Source organism: Mobula hypostoma, chromosome 13 (genome assembly GCF_963921235.1).
Source record: "Mobula hypostoma chromosome 13, sMobHyp1.1, whole genome shotgun sequence".
Classification (NCBI taxonomy): domain Eukaryota; kingdom Metazoa; phylum Chordata; class Chondrichthyes; order Myliobatiformes; family Myliobatidae; genus Mobula; species Mobula hypostoma.
In genome coordinates this window covers 58,580,505-58,607,214 of record NC_086109.1, presented here as the reverse complement: position 1 = coordinate 58,607,214, position 26,710 = coordinate 58,580,505, and the positions used below count along the sequence as shown (strand labels likewise).

Here is a 26,710-nt window from a genome sequence, read left to right as displayed (position 1 = left end):
TTATTCACAATAACACAGCTAACAGGAAATATCCAATATAACCCAAGCACCTGTCATGAATTTGCATTGTAAACTTCACATTGCACAATTCATACCTTTGAAAAAAAACGTGATGCTCAATATCTATTTTACTCTTGTTCTGCAAAGGTATACTTACAGTTTCACCTTTAATTACTAAGGGCAGCCGTTTTATTTGATGCTACAATTCCTGCTCCTTTCTGGCTAGTTCTTGTTCCAGCTGAGAGCTATTAGACACACTTATATTCTTCATCCTTTTGAAAAAACAATTACCACCATGTTGTTGTTATTTAGGAAAGAAGAGGAAAAAAAACAAAATATTCGCTGGCTTCTGTGGGTTTATTTTGTGAGGGTCTGAACTTTGATAAACACAAGTCCTTCTCACAGATGGACTCACAAAATTACTACTTGTTTTTGGTTTATAATTGTAACTGAATGATCCAGATACATTCAAATCCTACTTTGATAATTGTAGAATTTGAATATTTGATGAAGTGTGGAAATAAAGAGTTTTATACACAGAAGTGCTGTAGAAATCATTGACTTTATTGATGCTGGCTCAGGCATGGCTTCCTCTAATAATGCATGATTCAATGATAAACTGTGTTCATTTTGTTCTAAACACTGGATGTCCTCTCCTTCTGTGAAATCTCTCCCAGTTGATAATCCTGAGTGGTGCCACAACAACCACCTCTCACTCAACGTCAGCAAGACCAAGGAGATGGAGAATTGGTAAAATCCTGTTAGATTAGAATAGATTAGACTCAACATTATTGTCCTTGTGCCGAGTACAGATACAAAGCCAATGAAATGCAGTTAGCATCTGACCAGAAATGCAAAGAATAGTGTTATTTACAAAATAACTGCAAATAAAAACTAAGTGCTACAGCACACAAATATAAAAGTACTGAGACAGTACAATATGGGTGCAATACTGCTTAGCGCTGTGATGTGAGGTTCAGCAGGGTCACAGCCTCAGGGAAGAAGCTCTTCCTGTGCCTGTTAGTGCAGGAGCGGAGGCTCCTGTAGCGCCAACCAGATGGGAGGAGAGTGAAAAGTCCATGGTTAGGGTGAGATGCATCCCTGATAATGCTTTTCGCCCTGCCCAGGCAGCGTTTATGGTAGATGTTCTCAATGGTGGGCAATTGGGTGCCAATAATCTGCTGGGCAGTTTTCACCACATACTGAAGTGCTTTGCGGTCCGATACGGGACAATTGCCATACCACACTGAGATGCAGTTGGTGAATATGCTCTCAGTGGTACAGCGGTAAAAGTTCGTCAGTATCCTGGGACAGAGGTGAGCTTTCTTGATGCTCCGCAGGAAATAAAGACACTGTTAAGCCTTTTTGATCAGGATGGAGTAGTTCAGGGACCAGGCAAGATCCTCAGAAATGTGGACACCAAGAAATTTGAACCTTTATACACGCTCCACTACAGCTCCGTTGATATAGTTGGGGACGTGAGTGTGGCTCCTAGCATGGCTGAAGTCCACAATGATCTCCTTCGTCTTCTGGGTGTTAAGGGCCAGGTTGTTGTCGGCACACCACGCGGCCAGGTGCTGGACCTCATCCCTGTAGGCCATCTCGTCATCCCTTCTGATCAGGCCAACCACTGTGGTGTCGTCCGCGAACTTGATTATGGAGTTAGAACCATGTACAGGAAATCCTATCAAATCGTTATGGAAAATTCTCCCCATTTACTTCAAAGGCCTCCTTTAAATTCCTAGCAACAAGTAAACAGGAGGAGGTTTAAAGAGCTTCTGAAGTCTATAGGTGCATAAGTTATAGGTTTATAAGATGATGAGAGGCATTAATCATGTGGATAGTCAGAGGTTTTTTCCCAGGGCTGAAATGGCTAGCACAAGAGGGCACAGTTCTAAGGTGCTTGGAAGTAGGTACAGTGGAGATGTCAGGGGTAAGTTTTTTTTATGCAGAGTGGTGTGTGTGTGTGGAATGGGCTGCCGGCGATGGTGGTGGAGGCAGATACGATAGGGTCTTTTAAGAGATTTATGGATAGGTACATGGAGCTTAGAAAAATAGAGGAATAGGGGTAACCCTAGGTAATTTCTAAAGTACGTACATGTTTGGCACAGTATTGTGGGCCGAAGTGCCTGTATTATGCTGTAGTTTTTCTATGTTTCTGTGGAGGAGGAAACTGGAACTCGATGAGCTAGTCATCATTGTGCGGATCAGAGGTGGACAGGCTCAGTAGAGGACCTGGCATGGGCCCAGCACGTAAGTGCCATTACAGAAAAAGCACAGTAGTGCCTCTACTTTCTTACAAATTTGTGAAGTGACTCAGCATGTCATTTAAAACACTGGCAAACGTCTATAGATGTGTGTTGGATCACGGCTTAGCATGGAAACACCGATGCCCTTTTATGAAAAAGCCATCACACCACTGAGCATATCTATATGGAGAGGTGTTGCAGGAGAGCAGCAGCCATCATCAGAACCCCCAGCACCCAGGCCAGGCTCCCTTCTCATTGCTGCCATCAGGAAGAAGATACAGGAGCTTCAAGACCTGCAGCAACAGGTTCAGGAACAGTTATTACCTCTCAATCATTAGGCTCTTGAATCAAAGGAGATAAATTCACTCACCCCATCACTGAACTGGTCTCACTTCTGAGGACTCCTCATCTCATCTTCCCAATATTTATTACTTATTTATTTGTTATTATTTCTTTTTTCCCTGCTTTCCTTTTGTACTTGCAGTTTGTTGTTTTGTTTTGCACTTTGGTTGTCCACCCTGTTGGATGTGGTCTTTCACTGATTCTATTGTGTTTCATGTATCTATTGTGTACACCCACAAGAAAATGAATCTCAGGGTTGTATATGGTGACATATATGCACTTTACCAATAAATTTACTCTGAACTTTAGTTAGTTGGGAAAAAATTATTTACTCACATAATATCCAGCAGATGGCGCTGCTCACTGCTCTGTCGCCTAGTAAGATTGATCTTCCTTTCTTGCTCCGTTATCAACTCCTCAATTCTCTTTAAAAGTTGTGAAATCTGTTGGAAATTGCAAAATATATATAATCAGATTGGCATGGAATAAATACCTTAGCGAGGTCATAAACATACTGGCACCAATTGGAGAAAATGGGCCCTGGCTGGCCTTGAACAGATGGAAATACCCATGTTGTTTATTTGTAACTAGCCAAATTGGGATGGTCAGTATATGTCTATGATGGTGCACTTTGGCTGGCAAGTGCCGGCATCAGTTGTGAGCACCTCAGACATACATGAAACAGTTGTGATGACTTGCAGGTGCTCAGGCGCTGCACCAGTGTATCATACCAGTACTATAGTTCAGCATTTAACACCATCTCCTCAGAAATCTGATCAAAAACCTACAGAATCTGGGCCTCTCTACCTCCCTCTGCAACTGGATCCTTGACTTCCTAACCAGAAGACCACAACCCGTGCGGATTGGAAATAACATCTCCACCTTGCCAACAATCAACACTGTGCTTAGTCCCCTGCTCTACTCTCTCTACACCCATCACTAGGCTAGGTTAGGCACAGCTCAAATAACATCTGTAAGTTTGTTGATGATACAAACATTGTTGGCAGGATCCCAGATGGTGACAGGAAGATGTACCAGAGCAAGATATACCAGCTAGAGGAGTGTTGTCGCAACAACAACCTTGCACTCAGTGTTAGTAAGACCAAACAGCTGATTGTGGACCTCAGGAAGGGTCAGACAGGGGAACACAAACCACTCCTCAAAGGGATCAGAAGTGGAGAGAGTTCCTGGGTATTTCTGAGTACCTACCTGGACACAACATATTGATGCAGTTATAAAGAAGGAAAGACAGCCGCTATATCAACATAGCATTTCAACACCAGTACTCAGTGCCCTGATTTTTGAAGGCCAACGTGCCAAAAGCTCTCTTTATGGCCCTATCTATCTGTGATGCCACTTTCAACCATTTATGGATCTATATTCCCAAGTCCCTTTGTGCGAACACATTTCTCAGTACTGTCACTCACTGTGCAGGACTTACCCCGGTTTGCTCTCCCAAGGTGCAACACCGCACACTCGTCTGTATTAAGTTCCATCTGCTATTTTCCAGACCATTTTCCAGCTGGTCAAGATCACACTACAGGCTTTGGTAGCCTTCCTCTCTGTCCACCATGTCCCATACGACCTTAAGGTTGTTATAGCTGAGGGTGGTAATGGGGACAAGTTCCCACTACCTATTAAGTGCTCCCAATGTCATATGCCTCAGATAGCTTCTGATAACCAAGTCTAGTTTCTGGCTTTCACATGTGGCTTAGCTACTGAGCCTGGCTGAACTGCTTCTACTGACAGAAGGGGCAAAGGTGGGTTACTAGCGCCTTAACCAGTCACTTTGGGCAGATGGGGCTCATCAGCTGTGGTTGGCAGCTCATCTAGGAGAAGGAAAATACTGATCTCAAACTTCCATTACCTTGTGGCCTAAACCCACTCGTGGGGAAGGGTTCAGTAGTAAATCCCAAGAGAAAAATCCAGAGCTGGAAACCCAAAGGCAGCCTTACATTGAGTTCAACACTGACTGCCACACTGCTGGTACCAAACTGTATCGGTGTCTGCAGTTCCTTTGGTTTCATCAGATGTGTGGAGAGGGAGAGTTTGCCACGAGGGCAACAGCTTGCTCTCCATATCGTACTGTCCAGGCTTGCATATCTACACAGCTAGGATGCAATATCCATGGCTAACCCTGAATAACGGAGGCCTCCCAATGCCCCCAATCCTGGTGTAATCCTCAAATTTGCTGATGCATGATCATCTAAATCTTTGACATAGATGATAAACAATAATGGACACATCATCAATCCCTGTGGCACACCACTAGACACAGGTCTCCAGTCAGAGAGGCAAGCATCTACTCCCACTTTCTGGTTTCTTCTGCGAAGCCAGTGTTGGATCCTATTCGCTACTTCATACTGCACGCCAAATGACTGAACCTTCTGGAGCAACCTTCCTTGGTGGACTTTGTCAAAGGCCTTGTTAAAGTCCATGTAGACAATGTCTGCTGTCTGTTGTTATGAAGCTTCTTGGTAGCATCCTCAAAAATCTCTATAAGATTGGTTAGACATCACCTGTCACATACAAAGCCATTTGACTATACCTAATCAGGCCCTGACTATCTAAATACTTATATGTCCTGTCCCTTAGAGTACTTTGCAATACTTTACCCCCCAACTAACGTCAGGATCACTGGCCTATAAGTTCCCAGTTTATCCTTAGAGACTTTCTTGAGCAAGTAGCATTGTGACATCAATGGCTCTAACTTCTCAGGGTTAAGTTGGACAATCAAATAAATGTTACCTGATGATTCAGCAGCATGAAATACATGAAGTATTTTAGAACAAGTTACCACATACAATCGTTTTACTGTAGAAAGTATCAATGGAATGACTTCTAGGAAACACTGCCACTTTGGAAGTTTTGTGATACCATTGGTTTTAAGTTCTTTAAGTTAGTTAAATTCTACAATCAAATCAACATTATCAAATGGTTCAACACCATGAAATGCACAAAGTACTTTAGAACAAGTTTCTACACAGTATTTTTCTGGAAAGTGACAAGTAATGCCTTCATGCAGTCTGCAATGGAAACACTGATAATTTTGGAAGTTTTACTAGGGTTAGGAACAGTTAACACCCCTCAACCATCAGGCTTTTAAACCAGTGAGGATAACTTCATTCAACTTTACTTTCCCCATCACTGAACTGTTCCCACAACCTATGGATTCACTTTCAAGGACTCTTCACCTCATGTTCTTTGTATTTATTACTTATTTATCATTATTACTCTCTTGTATTTGCACAACCTGTTGTCTTTTGTACATTTGTTGTTTGTCAGCCCTGTTGGGTACAGTTTTTCATTGATTCTATTGTGGTTCTCGGGTTTACTGAGTAAGCCCACGCGTGTTGTATGTACATGGTGACATATATGTATTTTGACATTAGATTTACTTTGAACTATGAGTCATTGAGTCACTAAGTCTGCAAAAGTGATCCTAAAATCGTATTTGCCTGTCACTTCAATTCTGCTTCCCGCTCCCCAGTCTAACCTCCCTTTCTCTGGCATCCTTTATGGCTATAACCACACTGAAACATAAACTGAGAAACAGCACCTCACTTTCAGGCACAATTCTGACTGGATTTGGGAAGGTTGCTTCCCATGCCTGTGGTTGTAGAAGGAGGGGTTACAGTCTCAGGAGACACTGCTGAACCTGTGGAATTTATTGTCGCAGAATGTAATGGAGGCTAAATGGTCGAGTAGAATTAACGAGGAGATACATAGACACAAAGTATCAGGAGGTATGGGGGAGACAGGAGGACTATGGTACTGAGACAGAGAATCAGTTCTGATCATGGTGAAACAACCTGAAGGAGCTCTTGTTCCTGTCTTCCATGACTCACGAGGCTCATTACAGCTTTCCACACTTAACAGTGAATTCACAATCACACATACTTTCTCAATTCATAACACACACAAAATGCTGGAGGAACTCAGCAGGCCAGGCAACATCTCTGGAAAAGAGTAAACAGTTGACGTTTCAGGCTAAGGCAATTCTTCAGGATCGAAACGTCTCAGCCCAAAATGGCAACTGTTTACTCTTTTCCATAGAAGCTGCCTGGCCTGCTGAGTTCCTCCAACATTTTGTGTGTTTTGCTTGGATTCGCACATCTGCAGATTTTCTCAAGTGCGTCATTTCATCCTGATTTCTCACTGTTCCAGCATTCAGAGTTTGTCTCCCTTTCTGCTTTCATTTATCTCCTCCCATTTAGACCTGCCTCAGGCAAATCTTCAGTGGCCTTCCCCACCCTCTTCCCATTAGCTCCACCACCACTCTTGTCATTCCTGTACCTCCTGTCCTCCACCCTATGACACACCCTCTCTTCTGTTCTCTCCGCTGGTCTCCACGTCCTCGGCATTGCAAGACCATTTTTCACCACTAGAGTTTCCTGGTTCAAAGAAAGATCATCGAGCCGAGACATTAACTGTACACAGATGCTGCCTGACCAGCTGAGTATTTTCAACATTTTCTATTTTATCTTGTACAGTTAGTGGGATTCACAAAGCTAGTATGTTGGACTTGTTGCAGTCAGTGCCAGAGTAGCCTTGCTTTCTACTGCATCATTCCAGGGTGACCCTAATGTTAGCTCAGTCAGTTGTTCAAATAACACAACAATGGCAATAGAAAAATACAACCCAACATAAAAATATGGCTCAACATAAAAGTAACTGCAAATGAGTTGTGAATCAGAATAAAAACTGCGGATACTGGCGGTCTGAAATAAACACTGAAAGTGCAGAGTGCATCTGCAGAGAGAGAAAAACAGTTAACATTTTGGATAAATGACTCTTCATCAGAATTGATTGAAGGTCATTGATCTGAAATATTAAACCCATTGATGTTGCCTTGTTTGCTGAGCAGCCTTTGCATTTTCTGTTCCTTATAACAAGTAAGGTAATACTGGAAATTCGAATGAAAAGCAGAAAATAGTGCTTCAAGGACAATCACTTATAAGTTTAGTGCTCATTTGAAAACAAAACTCTTTTCTCCACTGATGCTGACAAAACTACCAGTAATTCCTATGTTCTGGCTTAAAAGCAACTAATGCCATTTTATAAGAACTTAAGAAAGTATTTGTTCTTGGTGTTAACAAACGCTTTGCTGTACTATTTAGATCTGGTACTTACGTATTGAAATGTTGTCTGACTGGCAATAGCTGAAGCGTTCTACACTTCACTGAGCTAATTCACTCATTAACAATAATAGGTACAAAGACTAACTGTGAAACAAGACCATAAGACATAGGAACAGAATTAGCCATTCGGCCCATCGCATCTGCTCCACCATTCCATCACGGCTGATTTATTTTCCCTCTCAACCCCATTTTCTTGCCTTCCCCCTGTAACCTTTGACACCCTTATTAAACAAGAAGCTATCATCCTCTGTTTCACATATACCCAATGACTTGGCCTCCAAGACTCACCACTCTCTGGCTAAGGAAATTTCTCTTCATCTCTGTTCTAAAGGGATGTCCTTCTATTCTGAGCTGTGCCTCCTGGACCCAGACTACCCCACTATTGGAAAGATCATCTCAGTGTCCACTCTATCAACACGTTTCAATATTTGGTAGGTTCCATTGAGATCTCCCATACCCCCCCGCTGTTCTTCTAAACAAGACCTGAGCCATCAAGTGCTCCTCACACGCTAACCCTTTCAATCTGAGGATCATTCTCGTAAACCTCGAGTACATGGTTATACATCAGTCTTTCAGCCTGAGGGAATGAGCCATTACCCAGTCTGGCAGTGCAAGTCCTGATGCTCCTGTACCTCCTTCCTCACGGTAGTGAGTCAAAGAGATTGTGGGGTGGGTGGTAGGGATCCTTTGGGCCCTTCGTCTGCAAGAATCCTGGTAAATGTCACAAATAGGGGAGAGGGAGACCCCATTGATTCTCTCAGCAGGTTTTACTGCCCTCTGTACGGTCTTGCAGGCTTGCAGCTTCCATATCACACGATGATGCACTCAGACAGGGCTCTCTCAATGGTGCTCCTGTACAAAGCTGTTAGAATGGGGACGGCGAGGCTGGCACACCTCAGTCTCCTCAGAAAATGCAGATGCTGCTGTGCCTCCTTGACTAGTGAGGAGGTGTTGTGCTTTCCAGGTTAGATCGTCCATTACGTGCACACCAAGGAACTTTGTGCTCTTCACTCTCTCCAAGAGCCATTGACGTACAATGTAGAGTGGCCTGTCTGTGCCTTCCTGAATACACCATCATCTCTTTTGTCTTGTCCATGTTGAGGCTCAGGTTAGTGGTTTTGCACCATTTGAAGTGCTGGCTCATCATTGTTGCTGATGAGACCCACCTCTGTAGTATCATTAGTGAACTTGATGACGAGGTTTCAGCTGAATCTGGCTGTGCCATTGTGCATCAGCAGCATGAACAGCAGTGGATTGAGCACACAACCCATGGGGCGGGGGGAACCATTGCTCAGTGTGATGGGGCTTGAGATGTTGCTGCCAACCTGGACTGACTGGGGTTTTCTGTCTAGAAGTCCAAGCTCCACTTACAGAGAGGGATGATGGGGTAAACACTGAGCTGAAGTTGAAGAACAGCAACAGGTGGGACAGGACAGAGTGAAGGGCCGAGACTGTAGCGTCACCAGTAGATGGGTTTGAGCGGTAGGCAAACTGGAAAGGGTCCAATCTAGCTGAAAGATGGATTTTATACGATCCTTTACCAGCCGTTCTTAGCACTTCATGATTGTTGGAATCAGTGCCACTGGGTGGTAATCCTCTCCAATCCAGCACATCTTTCTGCAGATAAGGGGCCCAAAACTGCTCACAATACTCCAGATGTGGTCTGACCAATGTTTTATAAAGCCTCAGTAGTACACCTTTGCTTTCATATTCTAGTCCTCCAATTTCTGAATTTTCTTCCCGTTTAGAAAATAGTCTACTCTTTTATTCTTTCTACCAAAGCGCATAACCATACACTTCCCTAAACTATACTCTTCTACCACATCTGTGCCCATTCCCCTAATCTATCCAGATCCTTCTGCAGACTCACTGCTTCCTTAACACTACCAGTCCTTCCATGAGGCTTTCTATCATCCACAATCTTGGCTACAAAGCCATCAATTCCATCATTCAAATCATTAACATAGAACATGAAAAGTAGCAGACCCAATACCGACCCCTACATAACACCATTAATCAACGACAGTCAAACAGAAAAGGCTCCCTTTATTCCCATTCTTTGCCTTTTGCCAGTCAGCCTATCTTCTATCCATGCTGGTACCTTCTATGTAATACCATAGACTCTTCTCTTGTTTAACCATATATATACCTCGTCAATGCCCATATCTGCAGCTGATCTTCTTTGTGCTGTATTCTTTGCCAGTCTTCTACACTGTCCACAACTCCACCAATCTTGGTATCATCTGCAAGCTGACTAACCCACCCATCTACATTTTCATCCAGGTCATTTTTATACATTACAAACAACACAAGTACCAGCACAGATCCCTGTGGAACTCCACTAATTACGGACCTCCAGCTTGAGTAAGTCTCTTCAACCACCACCCTCCGTCTTCCATGTGCAAGCCAGTTCTGAATCCAGATACCCAATTCACCGCAGACTCCATGCATCTTAATCTTCTGGATTAGCCTCCCATAAGGGACTTTGTCAAACATCTTACTAAAATCCATGTAGACAACATCCTCTGCTCTACCTTTACCAGTTTCTCTCATCACCTTGTCAAAAAACTCAATCAAGTTGGTAAGACACAGCCTACCCTGCACAAAGCCATGCTGCCTCTCCCTGATTAGTCCAGGGGTTTCCAAATGCTCATATATCCAATTCCTAAGAATTTTCTCCAGCAATTTCCCTACAACTGACGTGAGACTCACCGGGCTGTAGTTCCCTGGTTCTTCCCTTGTTCCCTTCTTAAATAGATGTACAACATTAGCCACTCGCCAGTCCTCCGGGATCTCGCCTGTGGCTGGAGAGGACGCAAAGATAGTTGTCAAGGCCCCAGCAACCTCTTCTCTCGTCCTCTTCAATAACCTGAGGTAAATCCCATCAGGCCCCGGGGACTTATCCACCTTAATACTCATTAGGAGACCCAACACTTCCTCTTCCTTGCCCTCTAAACACCCTAACATATTGATACACTCAGCACTGATCTCCTGGTCCTCCATATCCTTTTCCTTGGTAAATACTGAAGTAAAGCCCTCATTAAGGACCTCAGTCACATCCTCCGCATCCAAGCAAATGTTCCCCCTTTATCCTTGAGTGGTCCCACCATCTCCCTAGTTATCCTCTTGCTCTTGATGTATGCATAGAATGCCTTGGGAAATATTTAAGCCATGCATTTCTTCAAAATTTAAGCAAAACTGAAAGCGAACAGGGACTTCAATTGAATCAAAATAGAGGTAAATAAACCCAAAAGAAGAAATACTGGTTCAACCTGCTTCACAGAAAAGCACTAGCACATTTGATTACAGATATCAGATCAAATCTTATTAATTGAAAAGACAATTGAAGGACTTGGAAACGCAATAGAATAGTTGATCCAAAAAAAATCCCAGGAAATGCTTGAAAACTAAAGCAGCATCCCTTAAAGAGAAATACCTCCAGTAGTTTTCACCTTTTCCTCTTTTCCGTCTTTATTACTTCTCCTTCAGACAAATTAGAGACCAGTAACAAGTTCTCAGCACTTTCTCCCAGTTGACACCCACTTTTTTTGTCTCCACCCTATCCCTGACTCCCTTTTCCCCTCTATCAGATCTGAAGAAAGGTCATCAACTTGAAACATCAGCATTTTTTCCTGTCTCCAAAGATGCATTCGACCTGCTGGGCACTTCCAACATTTTCTGTTCGTTTCAGATTTTCAGCATCTGGAATTATCTTTTTGTTTCAAGGATAATATCTATTCAACTCAAAGATTTTGCCCAACTAACTGAGTCTATCCTGCAATGTTAGCTTTAATTTGGGTTTTCCAGCATCTGAAATATGATCTCTTTTGTTCAAAGAAGTAGCAATTTGCAATAAGAAGGGTAAAATAAGTTTGTGGAAGAGCCACATTGAATGAATTCCACAAGAAAGGGAGTGTAAAAACTGGTTTTAATTGGTACTAGTGACAAGTATTCAATGGGTGTGTTTTAGGAAGGCCCATTCTGTGGTTTAGTTGTCTCCCTGCATGTATAAATTGCCAAAATTGTTCAAGTACATGGATAGCAATTTTATAAACTATACAATGTCACTGAAGACTATCTCAGTAAATACATGGAGGAAACAGGCATATTTCTAAGAATCAGAATCAAGTTTAATATTACTGGCATATATTGTGAAACTTATTGTTTTGTGCCTAAAGACTAGCTTTTACATTACAGCTGTACTATTAATAGTAAGCAATGATATCCAATTATAGTTTACATACTTAAATATGATTCATTGACTAACTTCTGTCCATTTCAAGCCAAAACTTCAGATTTAGAGATTTAAATGTCTGTACCAGATTTTGGGCTTCTGACTTCATTACCATAATTTAGGGGGCTATCAAAGTCTCATACCTTTACAGGTAACTCGCCTAATTAAAGAGATTAAAGTCAGTACACTTGCCATGACGTTCTTGTTGAACTTGATTTACATTTGTCCACTCTGAAGCCTTATCTTTACCACATACAGGACACCACTGCTTTCTATGGGGCGTCTCCATACTGTCTGGTAGACAGCCAGGCCTGAAGTGTCACATATCAAAATGACTTGGAAGCTAAACAAGAATGATGACCATCACTGATGCTTAGGATTTGGCAGATCTGGCCTGGTGCTCGAGTCGACATTTGTTGGAAATTAGTTTATAGTCAGCAGATTGAAACCCACAGTGTGCTTTTCCAGCTCACTGTATCCAGAGAACAACTTGCAAAGAATCCTGAGAACCTTCTGTCTTTTTTTCACAAGTTTTAGAAAAATAAATAAAAGACTTGTACCCAGATATAGGGAGCACATGTTGACTGGCTCAGCAAAGTGCTTAATCATTGAAAAAAATATATTAAGTGTACTTTGTAACGATGAGCTACCACTGTCAATTTGTTGATAACAAGCTCCCATACATTACAATATAACGAGCAAGTAACCTGCTCCTGTAGCAGTGACTGGACACTGACGATAACGCCTTTTCTCTTCTTCAAATAGTACCATGTGATCTTTTACAACAATACTAAAGGGCAGATGGAGTCTCTGTGTAATATCTCATCCAAAAGTTAGAACCCCAGCCACACACACAAAATGCTGGAGAAATTCAGCAACTCAGCAGCATCTATGGACAGGAATATACTGCCCAAAATGTCAACTATTTGTTCTCATCCATAGATTCTGCCCGACATTCTGAGCTCCTCCAGAACTTTGTGTGTGTTAGTTAAGATTTCCAGCATCTGCAGAATCTCTTGTCTTTAGAAACCAAGCACTTTGGACGTACGCATGAACACACAGACTCGCACGCACGCAGGCACATGCCAAAAGAAAGAGAAACCAAGCACTTCTTCGTTACTCCCTGTGTTGCCAGCCTCAAGATTTCTGCTCAAGTCTCTGCAGGAGGTCCAAACTGACTCAGCCTGACTCTCAAAAGACTCATGTCCCTCAACGCATCCACAAGGAATGAAAGAGAATTTTCTTGCAAGAAAATAGTAACAGAAAAGAAATCAGAATTATTGTTTAAAAAGTAATGACTAGAACTATTTTATACATTTATGTAAAATACAGACAAATCTGACATCCAAATGTTTACTTTGCACATTTTAGTTACATGATAAGTACTATGTTTTGTTTAACCTGCCCTTCAATATCCTTTATTTTTCCTTCCAAGGTGAATTTTGTCTTTGTTGCTTGCTGCTGAGGTTCTGAATCCCTTCACGTATTTTCACCAGTTCAGCTGACAGCTTGGCAATGCTTGCATCACACCTATGGGAAGAATTACTGACGGAATCACTAAACACCCTCATCATCTGGTGGACTATTAAATCAAAAATCTGCAGGTGACATTATTTTGACTTAATTTATCAGATGCAAAGCAGTGGCCACAGGGAAACCCCAGCCAGCTCTGCTGTGTCTCGTAACGCGCAAACAGCAGATACAATTTCTTGCTTCCAGATCCTGCTGGTGGTATTTCAACTTCATCTTCAAGTTCTGAACAAAAGGGTGGAAGTTTCTCTCATAGTTATTCTGAACAAAGTAAAAATAGTTTGAACTGGGTCAGTACAGTACACAGTCACAGAAAATAAGCAACCAGTAATTTAAATTATTAATGTGATTACATTAATTCTGTGATGAAAGTGAAACAATGAACCTTTCTTCTTAATTAGTTCTTTTTTATTTTAATTTTTCTAAAGTGTTAGTCTAGAAAATATAATAGGTTACTGAGTTGGAGTGTGCATTTGTATTCACAAGTTCCTGATTTTCTCTGATAACAAATACAGCAGGTGACTGACACATTGGTTTTAAACAAATCAGAGAGCAAAGGAGGCTGAAGCTATTAGCAACTGACTTTAGCTTTGTGTGGCAAAAAGAGAATAAAGAATACTACATTGTATAAAAGGATAATTCCTGCCCATCACATGGGCCAGATTACTCAGTGGATCACTGTCTCAGTTCAGTATTAGGAAGAGCTGGAAGTTGGCTCCCCATTTATCTTTCGTGGCAAACTGTGGGTTTTGGTGTGAAGAGCAGCGTTGCCTATTACTGCATGAACAGTAAAAGGCAACGCTGATGCTCTATAGTAACACACATAAAATGCTGGGGGAACTGAGCAGGCCAGGTAGCATCTATGGAAAAGAGTGAACAGTCGACATTTTGGGCTAAGACCCTTCACAAGGGCTGGAAAGGAAGGTGAGGGCAGAAAAAGAAGGTGGGGGTGGGGGGAGGAGCAAAGGAAGATGGCAGGTGGTAGGTGAAACCGCGACGGGGGAAGGGTGAAGTAAAGAGCTGGGAAGTTGGTTGGTGGAAGAGAAAAGGACTGGAGAGGACAGACGACCATGGAAGAAAGGGAATGTGGAGAAGCACCAGAGGGAGCTGATAGGCAGATCAGGAGATAAGGTGAGAAGGGAAACAGGAATGGGGAATGGTGAGGGGGGCCAATTACCAGAAGTCCGAGAAATCGATGTTCATGTCATCAGGTTGGAGGCTATGGGAATGTTAAGTAGAATTGAAATGAAATGGATGGCCACCGGGAAATCCTGCTTTTTGTGGTCCTGTATATTTCTCAGAAAATGTCTTCAGAATTGTTTGCAAAAATCAGTGCTCGAAGATTCATTTTATTATCAAAGTATGTATGCAGTATACAACTCTGAGATTCGTCTTCTCCAGATAGCCACAAAACAAAGGAAAAAAATCAACTCCCCCCACAAAAAAACTAACAAATTGCAGAAAAGAACAGCAACAATTATCAAACTTCCACCACATGTGAGAAGAAATGATCGCACAATGGCAAAAAGAGCAGCAACCACCCCCCCACACAGAAAAACAAATGGTGCAAACTGCAAAAACATAAAACCCCAACCCCCAACACAAAAAACCCTTACAAATTGTGCCAAATTAAATTGCAACAAGAAAGAACAGATGAAAAACTCAGAATATAAAAGACACAAAACCAAAGAGTCCATTTGAATTCATAAATCACAGGCTATGTTTAGTAGTGAACATAAATAATTTGTCATCAAAATAAGCTGTGCTCCAATCATTTATAACAAGTTTGTTTTAAGATTTCTTTAGAATAAGGAATGTAATATGTTGCACAGATACACCCAACAAATTCCTACTCACAGATGAGATCACCATTAGCTAATTCAGTGCAAAATGTCTCAGGCTGCTCCAAGTGGGGCAACCTGCTTTTCCAGTCTTACCTTGCCACTCTTCCTCGAAGATCTCCAATTCCAGCCAGATGGCGTATTTCAATGGATTTCAATATGTTGTTGATTCCTTGGCTCCCATTGTCCAGTGTCCGAATTTGGTCTTGCAGCGCCTCACATAAATCCAAAGTGATTATTTTTAATCATAATTAAAGTATATAATTAAACATGACTATACCATAGGAAAATATTGCCTACATGTGTACGTTTTTCTCTGTCCGCCAGAGAAAGCAGGATCTCCCAGTGGCCACACATTTTAATTCCACATCCCATTCTGACATGTCTATCCACGGCCTCCTCTACTGTGAAGATGAAGCCACACTCAGGTTGGAGGAACAACACCTTATACTCCGTCTGGGTAGCCTCCAACCTGATGGCATGAACATCGACTTCTCTAACTTCCGCTAATGCCCCACCTCCCCCTCATACCCCATCTGTTATTTATTTTTATACACACATTCTTTCTCTCACTCTCCTTTTTCTCTCTCTGTCCCTCTGACTATACCCCTTGCCCATCCTCTGGGTTCCCCCCTCCTTGTCTTTCTCCCTGGGCCTCCTGTCCCATGATCCTCTCATATCCCCTTTGCCAATCACCTGTCCAGCTCTTGGCTCCATCCCTCCCCCTCCTGTCTTCTCCTATCATTTTGTATCTCCACCTCCCCCTCCCACTTTCAAATCTCTTACTAGCTCTTCCTTCAGTTAGTCCTAACGAAGGGTCTCGGCCTGAAACGTCGACTGCACCTCTTCCTAGAGATGCTGCCTGGCCTGCTGCGTTCACCAGCAACTTTGATGTGTGTTGCTTGAATTTCCAGCATCTGCAGAATTCCTGTTGATAATGAATCAGTACTAATTTGTTAATGCAAATACAATGTCCAATATTGTTTGTTTCCATTTTGTAAATATTTAGAAGGCAAAATGAAAGTAGTTTTAATGCTCTGCAGCCTGTAGTTTATTGTTCTGACCTGTTAGTACATTTCTTTATATGCCCAGTATTTTGGGTTAGTTAAAGTTACAGTCTGTCATGAGCCTTGTGGCCCATCAGGCCGGTGCTTATGTTGGTTTCCGTAGCATTAAGCAACTGACAGTATGAGACTCCCCTCCTGGATAGGATGCTAATCTATCGCAAGGTTAACCCTCAGCATTTTTGCCGGTACCCATTCTCAGCTGGGTAGACTGGAGCATTGTGTGGTTAAGTGCCTTGCTCAAGGACACATACACTGCCTCGGCCGAGGCTTGAACCCACAACCTTCAGATTGCTCGTCCAACGCCCTAACCACTTGGCCACGCGCCACACTAGTATTTTGGGTGACATGGGTTATAATTGATTATGATATATTCTTTTAACTACAAAATTCTCTGTGGAATTCTGTTTATTCCTGGAGGGAAAGGAGCTATCGAAACATTCACTGGAGGAAGGTTTTGTTAACTCATATTCTCCAGATCTCCTAGCTCCCCAGAGAGGTGAAGATCCATATCTGAAAATAGTTGTGTCAAAGGCGGAACTCACGAGGGAGATAATATCACAAACTGGATTAGACACCTCCACCTGCTCTAGCAGTGTGTGACTGCCAAGGTCACTTTAGCCTTATACCCAGACTCATTCCAAGCTGCAGCTCATCTGTGACTATTACACATGCAAATATTTGCTTCCTAGCCATCTGACCATTTTTTATTCTCTGCGCAGTGGTTTTTGGTCTTTCTTTTCTCTTAAATTGGGTTATTTGAGTTTCTTGCGTTGTGGCTGCCTGTAAGCAGGCAAATTTCAAAGTCTATAATTTACACATTCTTTGATATTAAATGTGCTTTGAATGTTTGAATCTTCTAGTGATAAGGTAATTCATCGCGATCTTGCTATATGTCCCACAAAGTAATCTCCAAGTACTTTGACAAGACTCTAGACGACATCTCCAAGTACTGAGAAAGATCCTCAGAATAAAGGGACATCCTTTAACTGAGATGGTTAGGGATTTCTTCAGCCAGACAATTGTGAAGCTGTGGAAATGATTTGCACAGAGGGCAAAGGGACCCAAGTCATTTGGTCTAATTAAGGCAGAGATTTATAGGTTTTTCTTGGTAAGGGGCTTAGGGTTACCAATTGATTAGGGTTATGAGGAAAAGGCATAAGAATTGTGTTGAATAGGAAAATAAACACCCATGATTGAATGGTGGAGTAGATTCAATGGGCTGAATGGCATGATTCCACTTCTATATATTGTGATCTAAATATGGTTCTTCAACGGCATGTTGCAGTCCGTTTCACCTTATCATCATTGTAATTCTTGCCTCCAGGTGCTAAACACAAATAAGAAGTTGTCCTAGATGCAAGTTGCAGGCCTTCTCCAGTCTATGAGTGCCTGGCCTTTACACAGCCTGCACATACAAATGAGACGATAGCATGGTTTTGACGCCTGCCACAGGGCTGCCCGCATCGTTGACTGTGGACAAACTGGGTTGACAGCAGTATCCGAATGATCGAGTTAAATGTCCCGATGTAACTAGACATTGTCCTTGGTTGGTTTATGTTTTATTTAAATATATTGCCAGCTGGCCACAATGACATACTGTGAACTTGTTGGTTTATGAACAGGTCTCAAGAAGGAAACCCTGCCGTGGCCTGGAGAGGTCCTGAATGTAGTTACAAAACGCGCCAAGTGTGAAGTGCTTCATTTTGGTAGGTCAAGTATGATGACAGAGTATAGTGTTAATGGTAAGACTCTTGGCAGTGTGGAGGATCAGAGGGATCTTGGGGTCTGAGTCCATAGGACGCTCAAAGCAGCTGCGCAGGTTGACTCTATGGTTAAGAAGGCATACAGTGTATTGGCCTTCATCAATCGTGGAATTGTTTTTAGGAGCCAAGAGGTAATGTTGCAGCTATATAGGACCCTAGTCAGACCCCACGGAGTACTGTGCTCAGTTCTGGTCACCTCACTACAGGAAGGATGTGGATGCCATAGAAAGAGTGCAGGGGAGATTTACAAGGATGTTGCCTGGATTGGGGAGCATGCCTTATGAGAATAGATTGAGTGAACTCAGCTTTTTCTCCTTGGAGCAACGGAGGATCAGAGGTGACCTGATAGAGGTGTATAAGATGATGAGAGGCATTGATCGTGTGGATAGTCAGAGGCTTTTTCCCAGGGCTGAAATGGTTGCCACAAGAGGACACAAGTTTAAGGTGCTGGGGAGTAGGTACTGAGGAGATGTCAGGGGTAAGTTTTTTACGCAGAGAGTGGTGTGTGCGTGGAATGGGCTGCTGGCAACGGTGGTGGAGTCGGATATGATAGGATCTTTTAAGAGACTTTTGGATAGGTACATGGAGCTTAGAAAAATAGAGGGCTATAGGTAAGCCTAGTAATTTCTAAGGTAGGGGCATGTTCGGCACAACTTTGTGGGCCGAAGGGCCTGTATTGTGCTGTAGGTTTTCTATGTTTCTAAAGGGAAAGCCTGCATTGGATAGATACATCGCATGATATCCCCCAACTCATCATAGCCTAGGCAATGAGGAAAACTGTAACCATGGTTACAGCTGGATCTCACTCTTGAATAGGATGCATATGAATGAAGAATGAAAAAAAAGTCTTGCCTCCCCTCAAGGAGTGTCTTAAAGTGCAGTGTCTGTTGCAGGAAAGGTGGCAAGCAGTTAAAAACTCTTAAAAAAAACACCAATGCCCAGTCAATCTCTTTTAGGGTATGGCAAGGAGTTAGGGGATTAAAAAGTAAACCTAAGAAATTCTGCAGGTGCTGGAAATCCAAAGCAACACACACAAAATGCTGGAGAAACTCAGCAGGTCAGGCAGCATCTATGGAAAGGAGTAACAGTCGAAGGTTTGGGCTGAGACCCTTCATCAGGACTGGGAGAAAAAGATGAGAAGTCAAAGCAAGAAGGTGGGGGGAGGGGAGGAAGAAGTACAATGTGGTGGGTCACATGTGAAACCAAAAGGTGGGAGGGAATTAAATAAAGAGCTGGGAAGTTGATTGGTGAAAGAGATAAAGAGATGGAGAATCAGAAATCTGATAGGAGAGGGTAGAAGACCATGGAAGAAAGGGAGGGGGGAGGAGCCCCGGAAGGAGGTGATGGGCAGGTAAGGAGATATGGTGAGGGAGGGAACAGGAATGGGGAATGGTGAAGTGGGGGAGTGGGGCAATTACCAGAAGTTCAAGAAGTCAATGTTCATACCATCAGGTTGGAGGCTACCCAGACGGAATACAAGGTGTTGCTCCTCCAACCTGAGTGTGGCCTCATTGCAGCAGTAGAGGAGGCCATGGAATATCAGAATGGGAATGGGAAGTAGAATTGAAATGGGTGGCCACCAGGAGATCCCAGTTTTTCTGGCAGATGGAGTATAGGTGCTCAACGAAGCTGTCCAGTGCTCCCAGTGTGGCCTGCTGTGTACTGGTGAGTCCCGAGGTAGACCGGGAGACCGTTTCACTGTAACAAGCCACTGCTCATCCTCTTTCACTCCAAAGAGAATAGTCCTAGCTCACTCAGCCTATCCTTACACATGCTCTCGAGTCGAGGGAGCACCCTCTGAAAAGCTTTCACACACTTCCTATAACGAGGTGACCAGAAATGAACACAATTCTCCAAATGTGGTGTCAACCAAGGCTTTGTGGAGCTGCAGCTCTTGAACTCAATCCCCCAACTAATGAAGGCCAACACACCATACGCTTCCCAACAACCCTATCAACTGGTACAGCAACTTTGAGGATCTATGGATATGGATTCCAAGATTCCTCTGTTCCTCCACACTGCAAAGAATAATCCTGTATTCTGCCTTCAAATTTGACTTTCCAAAGTGAATCACTTCATACTTTACTGGATTGAGTTCCATCTGCCACTTCGCATCCTGTCAATGTCTCATTGCAACCCATGACAACCCTCCATACTAGCCACAAATCCCTTAACCCTCATGCTATCTGCAAACTTATTAACTCACCCTTCCAGTTTTTCGTCCAGATCATTTTATAAAACAGATCCCAGCGGAACACCATTCGTCAGCGATCTCCAGGCAGAATAGACTCCATCTACAACCACCCTCTGCTTCCATGGGCAAGCTAATTCTGTAACCACACAGCCAAGTTTCCGTGGAAGCATGCCTCCTGACTTTCTGAATGAGCTGACCATGGGGAACTTGATCAAACACTTCACTAAAATCCATGCAACACACATAAAAGTTGCTGGTGAATGCAGCAGGCCAGGCAGCATCTATAGGAAGAGGTACAGACTTATTCCATAAATTCATATTCACCACATCCACTGCTCTACCATCATCACTGTGCTTTATCACATCCTCAAAGAATTCAGTCAGGCTCGTGAAGCATAACCTGCCCCTCACAAAGTCACGCTGATTATCCCCTGATCGGACTATGCTTTTCCAAATGCTCATATATCCTGTCAGAATCCTTTCCAATAATTTGCCACCACTGAAGTAAGACTCACTTGTCTATAATCACCAGGATTATCCCTACTCTGTTTCCTGAACAAATGAGTAATACTTTATACTTTATACTTCTATACTTTATGCTTTATTGTCGCCAAACAATTGGTACTAGAACGTACAATCATCACAGTGATATTTGATTCTGTGCTTCACACTCCCTGGATTACAAATATCAAATATTAAAAATATTAAAAATAGTTAAAATTAGTAAATATTAAAAATTTAAATTATAAATCATAAATAGAAAATAGGAAAATGGGAAGTAAGGTAGTGCAAAAAAAACCAAGAGGCAGGTCCGGATATTTGGAGGGTACGGCCCAGATCCGGGTCAGGATCCGTTCAGCAGTCTTATCACAGTTGGAAAGAAGCTGTTTCCAAATCTGGCCGTACGAGTCTTCAAGCTCCTGAGCCTTCTCCCGGAGGGAAGAGGGACGAAAGGTGTGTTGGCTGGGTGGGTCATGTCCTTGATTATCCTGGCGGCACTGCTCCGACAGCGTGTGGTGTAAAGTGAGTCCACAGATGGAAGATTTGTTTGTGTGATGTGCTGCGCTGTGTTCACAATCTTCTGCAGCTTCTATCCACCGTTCAATGATTAGACACTATTCCTGTGGTCATGTAAGGCAGCATTATGGGGTGGTAGGTAAGGAGATTTCTCCTCTGTTTCCACCTTCACCCCATCTTGCCACCACAATAATTGGGACAGCATTACCCTTGTCCTTACCTAAAACCCCATGAGATGTTATATCCAGGTCATCATTCCCATAACTTCCACCTTCAACAGGGTCCTACCACTAAGCACATCTTTCCCTCACACTGCCCCCAGCTTTCCACAGGGATCAGTCTCTACATGACTCACTCATCTATTCGTCCCTCCCCACTGATCTCCCTCCTGGCATTTAGCCCTGAAAGCAGGACAAGAGCTGCACCTGCACCTGTCCCTGCACTTTCTTCCTCATCACCATTCAGGGCCCCAAGCGGTTCTATCAGCTGAGGCGACACTTCACCGGTGAGTCTGTCACGGTCATCTACTGCATCTGGTGCTGCCAGTGCAACATCCACCATACTGGTGAGACTCGAGGTAGACTAGGTGACCGCTTCTTCACTCTGCCTGCCACAGAAGGCAGGGTTTCCTTGTGGCCATCCATTTCCGTTCAACTTCCCATTCCCATATTTTGGCCATGACTCCTTTGCTGGTACAATGAGACCACTCTCAGGTTGGAGAAGCAATGCCTCATATCCTGTTTGGGTAATCTCCAACTTGAAAGCATGAACATTCATTACTCTAACTTAGGTCATTTCTCCCTCCTTGCCACTTCGCTCTTTTTCCATTGCCCACTCTGGCACCCCTCTTACCCCTTCTCTTCTCTTCACCTGTCCAACATCTCCCTCTGGTGCTCCTCTTTCCCTTCCTCCTCTGGACCACTGCCTTCTCCTATCAAATTCCTTCTTCTTTAACCCTTTGCCTCGTCACTTATTACTTTCCACCTTCTCACTTCACCCACTCTTCCACACTCAACCACCCTTCCACACCCACCCCACCCTTCCACACTCACCCACCACCCTTCCACACCCACCCCACCACACTCACCCACCCTTCCACACCCACCCCACCCTTCCACACTCACCCACCACCCTTCCACACCCACCCACCTGACACTCACCCTTCCACACTCACCCACCTTCCTCCTCACTTGGTCTCACCTGTGACTTGCCAACCTGTACTGCTTGCCCTCCCCACTTCCCTTCCCGTCCTGATGACAGTCTCAAACCGAAATGTTGATTGTTTATTCCTCTCCATAAAGGCTGTCTGACCTGCTAAATTCCTCCAGCATTTTGTGTGTCTTGTTAGAGATTAAAAGTAATCCTGTTAGTATCACTCTGTGAGATTATCATGTAAATGGATATCAACTGAGCATAGAATGGGTTGTGGTCGAGGACCATGGTCCTTAGGATCAAAGAATGTTTGAGGAAGTCAGGGTCGGTACAGTCCGTCCCTGTAGAATGCAGAATAGCAATGGAGAGAGCAAGTGCTGGAGAGGTGACATCACACTGGAGATGTCAAAAACCTCTGGTGATGTCTCAAGGGGCTGGAAGGAGAGGACAAGGAGAACCTTGTCGTGCGAGGAGAAAAGAATCAGAATAAGGTTTATTATCATCGACGTGTCCTGAAATTTGGTGTTTAGCGGCAGCAATGTTGTGCAAAACATAGAAGTTATTAAGTTACAAAAATAAATCGTGGGAAAGACAAATAATGAGGTAGTGGACTGTTCAGAAATCTGGTGGTGGAAGGGAAGAAGCTGTTCCTACAAAACACTGAGTTTGAGTCTTCAAGCTCCTGTAGTCATCCGGGTGGGCAATCACATGAAGAGCACATGTCCCAAAGAGCGAGGGTCCTTGATTATGGATGCCACCTTCTTGAGGTACCACTTCTTGAAAGTATCCTCAGTGGTGGAGTCCTTGATGGTGGGGAGGTTTGTGCCCGAGATGGAACTGGGTGAGTCTATAACCCTCGGCAGCTTCTTGCGGTTCTGTGCACAGGAGGCTCCATACCAGGCTGTGATACAACCAGTCAGAATGCGTTCCACCATATACCTGGTGACATTTTTAATAGTCTTGGTGGCATAACAAAGTCTCTGAGAAACAGAGAAGTGCAGTTGTAGGAGAGGGTGTCATCATGAAGTAGGGGAATATTTGGTTAAGAAAAACTGAAGACATTGGAAGTACTTCTGTGAAGGTGGCTTCTGAGTGAATCTGATGAAGCAGAGAAGAACATCCTGCTCTGTGTATTGGAATGTAGATTTTCATAGCTGCAAAATGGTTCCCACTCATGGCACCTGCATTATACAACTCAGTACTGTACTGAGTGTTTTGCCTTATTGTACCAGCTTGGATTGAGCCAAGTCACAACAATGTGCTACTTTTGCTAAGATAATGTTGTAACATAGTGGTCATCAACCTTTTTAAGTCCAAGATCCCCTACCTCAACCTCAGTGAAAGGCAAGATCTACCTACTAAATCGTTTAGAGAAAAAACAGCTCAGATTGTACTTCAACTTGAGGCCTTTTATTTGGGCGAGTTGTATTTGAATTACACAAAATACTTTTGTCAAACTTTCAAATTAATTCAAACAAGAAAACACTGTAACTAGCATATCAAACAGGCCATAGCTGTCTTTCTTTAAGAATATTACAATACTTCACACCTTTAATTCTAAGTTTCATTATTTAATTTTATTTCAATACGAAAAATAAATGAATAAAAATTGACTGTTGCACTCAGTGTGATGACTGGGGCTGAATACTTTCTGCTAGTTCCCTGAAATTTGGCTCATAACTACAGACAGCCAGTCTGAGACAATCTGTGAGGTGTAGGGTTGCCAGCTGTCCTGTGTTCCCCCCACTAAGGTAGAACGTTCCTATGAAACCTTTCGTGCCGAAATGTTTTACGCCGAAGAAGTAATTACCATTAATTTATAAGGAAAAAAATTTTGAGCGTTCCCAGACCCAAAAAAATAACCTACCAAATCATACCAAATAACACATAAAACCTAAAATAACAGTAACATATAGTAAAAGCGGGAATGATATGATAAATACACAGCCTATATAAAGTAGAAATAATGAAAATTAAGCCAAAACCGATTCGTGGGGTTAAAAAAAAATCGGCACATACGCGCATGCGCACGCAGGTGCCCGCGCAAGGCTTCATGGTCATGGTAGTCTTTCTTGGAGTAAACACAAATGTCCCAGGATTTGACTGCTACTTTTATCCGTTATTTGGGAGTGACAAAGTTGGCAACCCTAGTGAGGTGTCTGTCAGTAAGTCAGCTCCTGTACTTAAATTTAATAATTTTCATCTGTGAAAATGCAATTTCACATAGATAAGTTGACCCGACGTAGGTACTGACTTTTAGTGCTATAAAACCAACGCGCACACCGCACGTTGCTCGGCCCCATCAGTAGTAATTGCCACCAGTTTATGAATGGGGATGTCATTTTCACAGACTTTTTTTTTAACTCATTGTAAATATCGTCACCTCTCGTTCTTTCCTTTAATTGCAAATGAGTGAGGAAGTCCTCCTTTGTTGTAAAATTCCGGAAAACCATTTTGACAAATACAACAAGCTGAGCTTTTTGCATTACATCCAGGGATTCATCGAACTGTAGTGAAAAATATTCACGTCCTCTGACGGTGACTCTACCCTCCTTGTCACTGTTGCAGGGCCAAGCAGTATATTACGTATTGCGGTTGTGATGCCGTTTTTGTTTTTAAATTCATTAAAACAGTCTCTGCGGTAATGACCATTGCTTCCTTGAATAAATCGCCATCTGTAAAAGGCTTTTTGTGTTCAGCCAAAAGGTGACTTACAGGAAATGATGCTTCAATAGCAGCCTTATTTTGAGCAGCATGTTTTGTGGAAAACGATTGCTGGGTCTTCAACCCCGATTTCAGCTCAACTTTCCAGGCACGAATTGCGCTCTTTGGGGGTAGGTGTCTTTAAATTCCTGGTGGTTGGTGTTGTGGTGCCGCTCCAGATTCCCTCTTTTAGTCAGTGCTTGTGCTTGGTGGCACAACATACATACACACTTGTCTTTCACCAAGGTAAATAGAAATTCCTCTTCCCATTCTGGATGGAATTTGTACGTTTTCGCCGCCTTTCGTGGAGCCTCCGCCACACTATCAGGGTATCACGAGCGATTGCCGATTGTGTCGCCTCTGATCTGAGCCGACATTCACCTAATTAATTAGCTTGTCTATTTCAGCTTTTTTTCTTAAAGATGTGCTGTGTGCATCCCGACTACTGCTGCACCCCTGCATGCTTCGCGGCCCGGAGGTTGGGGACATTGCCGTATATTGATGTTTGCGACAGTCTGTACACTTACCTAATCTGATTGGTCACTTTGATGCAGCACAGGCTACGCTGAAAACGCGGTGCATGGCGGGGAAACTTCACACAAGCGCACTGGGCAGAAAGAATGGAACTAAACCCCCGCAACCCGGAAACAATCTCTCTTTACAAACAGCTTTTCAGTGAAAATATTGCTATATTACCATTATCTTAATTAATATTACTTACTTTTATAATGCTCACATTACAACAGTATTTGTGTATTTATTTTTGATTTTTCTTCGGGATCTACTGGGAAAGTCTCAAAGATCGACCGGTTGATCGTGATCGACGGGTTGGCGACCCCTATTGTAACAATTCTTTTTCTGTTCGTTATTACAAATAATTCTCAACATGAGAATCTGAATTTATCTATAATTCTCTAAACAATGTGAATATATCAACTTAAAATTATTATTATAATCAGGTTTATCCTGCCAAAGTTTAGTTTGAAGTCACTCCACCCTTTTTACAATTATAACTTTGTAATCAGAATGGAATCCACTGGGAGAGATTTCTATATTTGTACCCAGACCAATTGTAAAGTTGGAACTGATTAAATTGACAGGTTTAGTGTTGTTTAATTGCAATATGTACAAAAGGACAGACAGCATGACCAGAAATTTAAAATTACAGCCAACAATAAACCCCCTTTTAATAACTCCAGACAAGCTTTTCACTCATATTAACAGTGAAGTAAATGATAATTTGCTCAATTGAACACTGTAAGCTAATAGAATAATGATAGCAATCCACTCAATCCCAACTTAAAATTACTCAACATCTGAGCAACTTTTTCACTAAAATACTGGCAGACTATTTTGATGGGATGCCAACACACCACCCTCTCTGTGAATTCTAAGTCAGAGTTGGGCTGGTGAGGAGATTTAAGTTGGAGGCCAGATACTTACTATTACAAAGAGAGGCAAAAACTTAGTATGAGCA

The 26,710-nt window shown here is 42.8% G+C and overlaps 1 long non-coding RNA gene across 2 annotated transcripts in view; it reads right to left on the bottom strand.

Annotated features, from left to right (window-relative positions):
• Nucleotides 1–553: 553 nt before the first annotated feature.
• The window catches only part of LOC134355960 (uncharacterized), a 56,845-nt gene continuing 30,688 nt past the window's right edge, over nucleotides 554–26,710 (bottom strand). The window contains exons 1-3 of one of the 2 annotated variants that reach the window (XR_010020233.1): nucleotides 15,434–15,554; nucleotides 2,928–3,034; nucleotides 554–758 (exon numbers count right to left, since the gene is read on the bottom strand). This is a non-coding gene — a long non-coding RNA (uncharacterized LOC134355960). Of the gene's footprint in view, nucleotides 759–2,927; nucleotides 3,035–15,433; nucleotides 15,555–26,710 lie in introns of those variants that run through there. The other variant, XR_010020232.1, reaches the window with a different exon arrangement.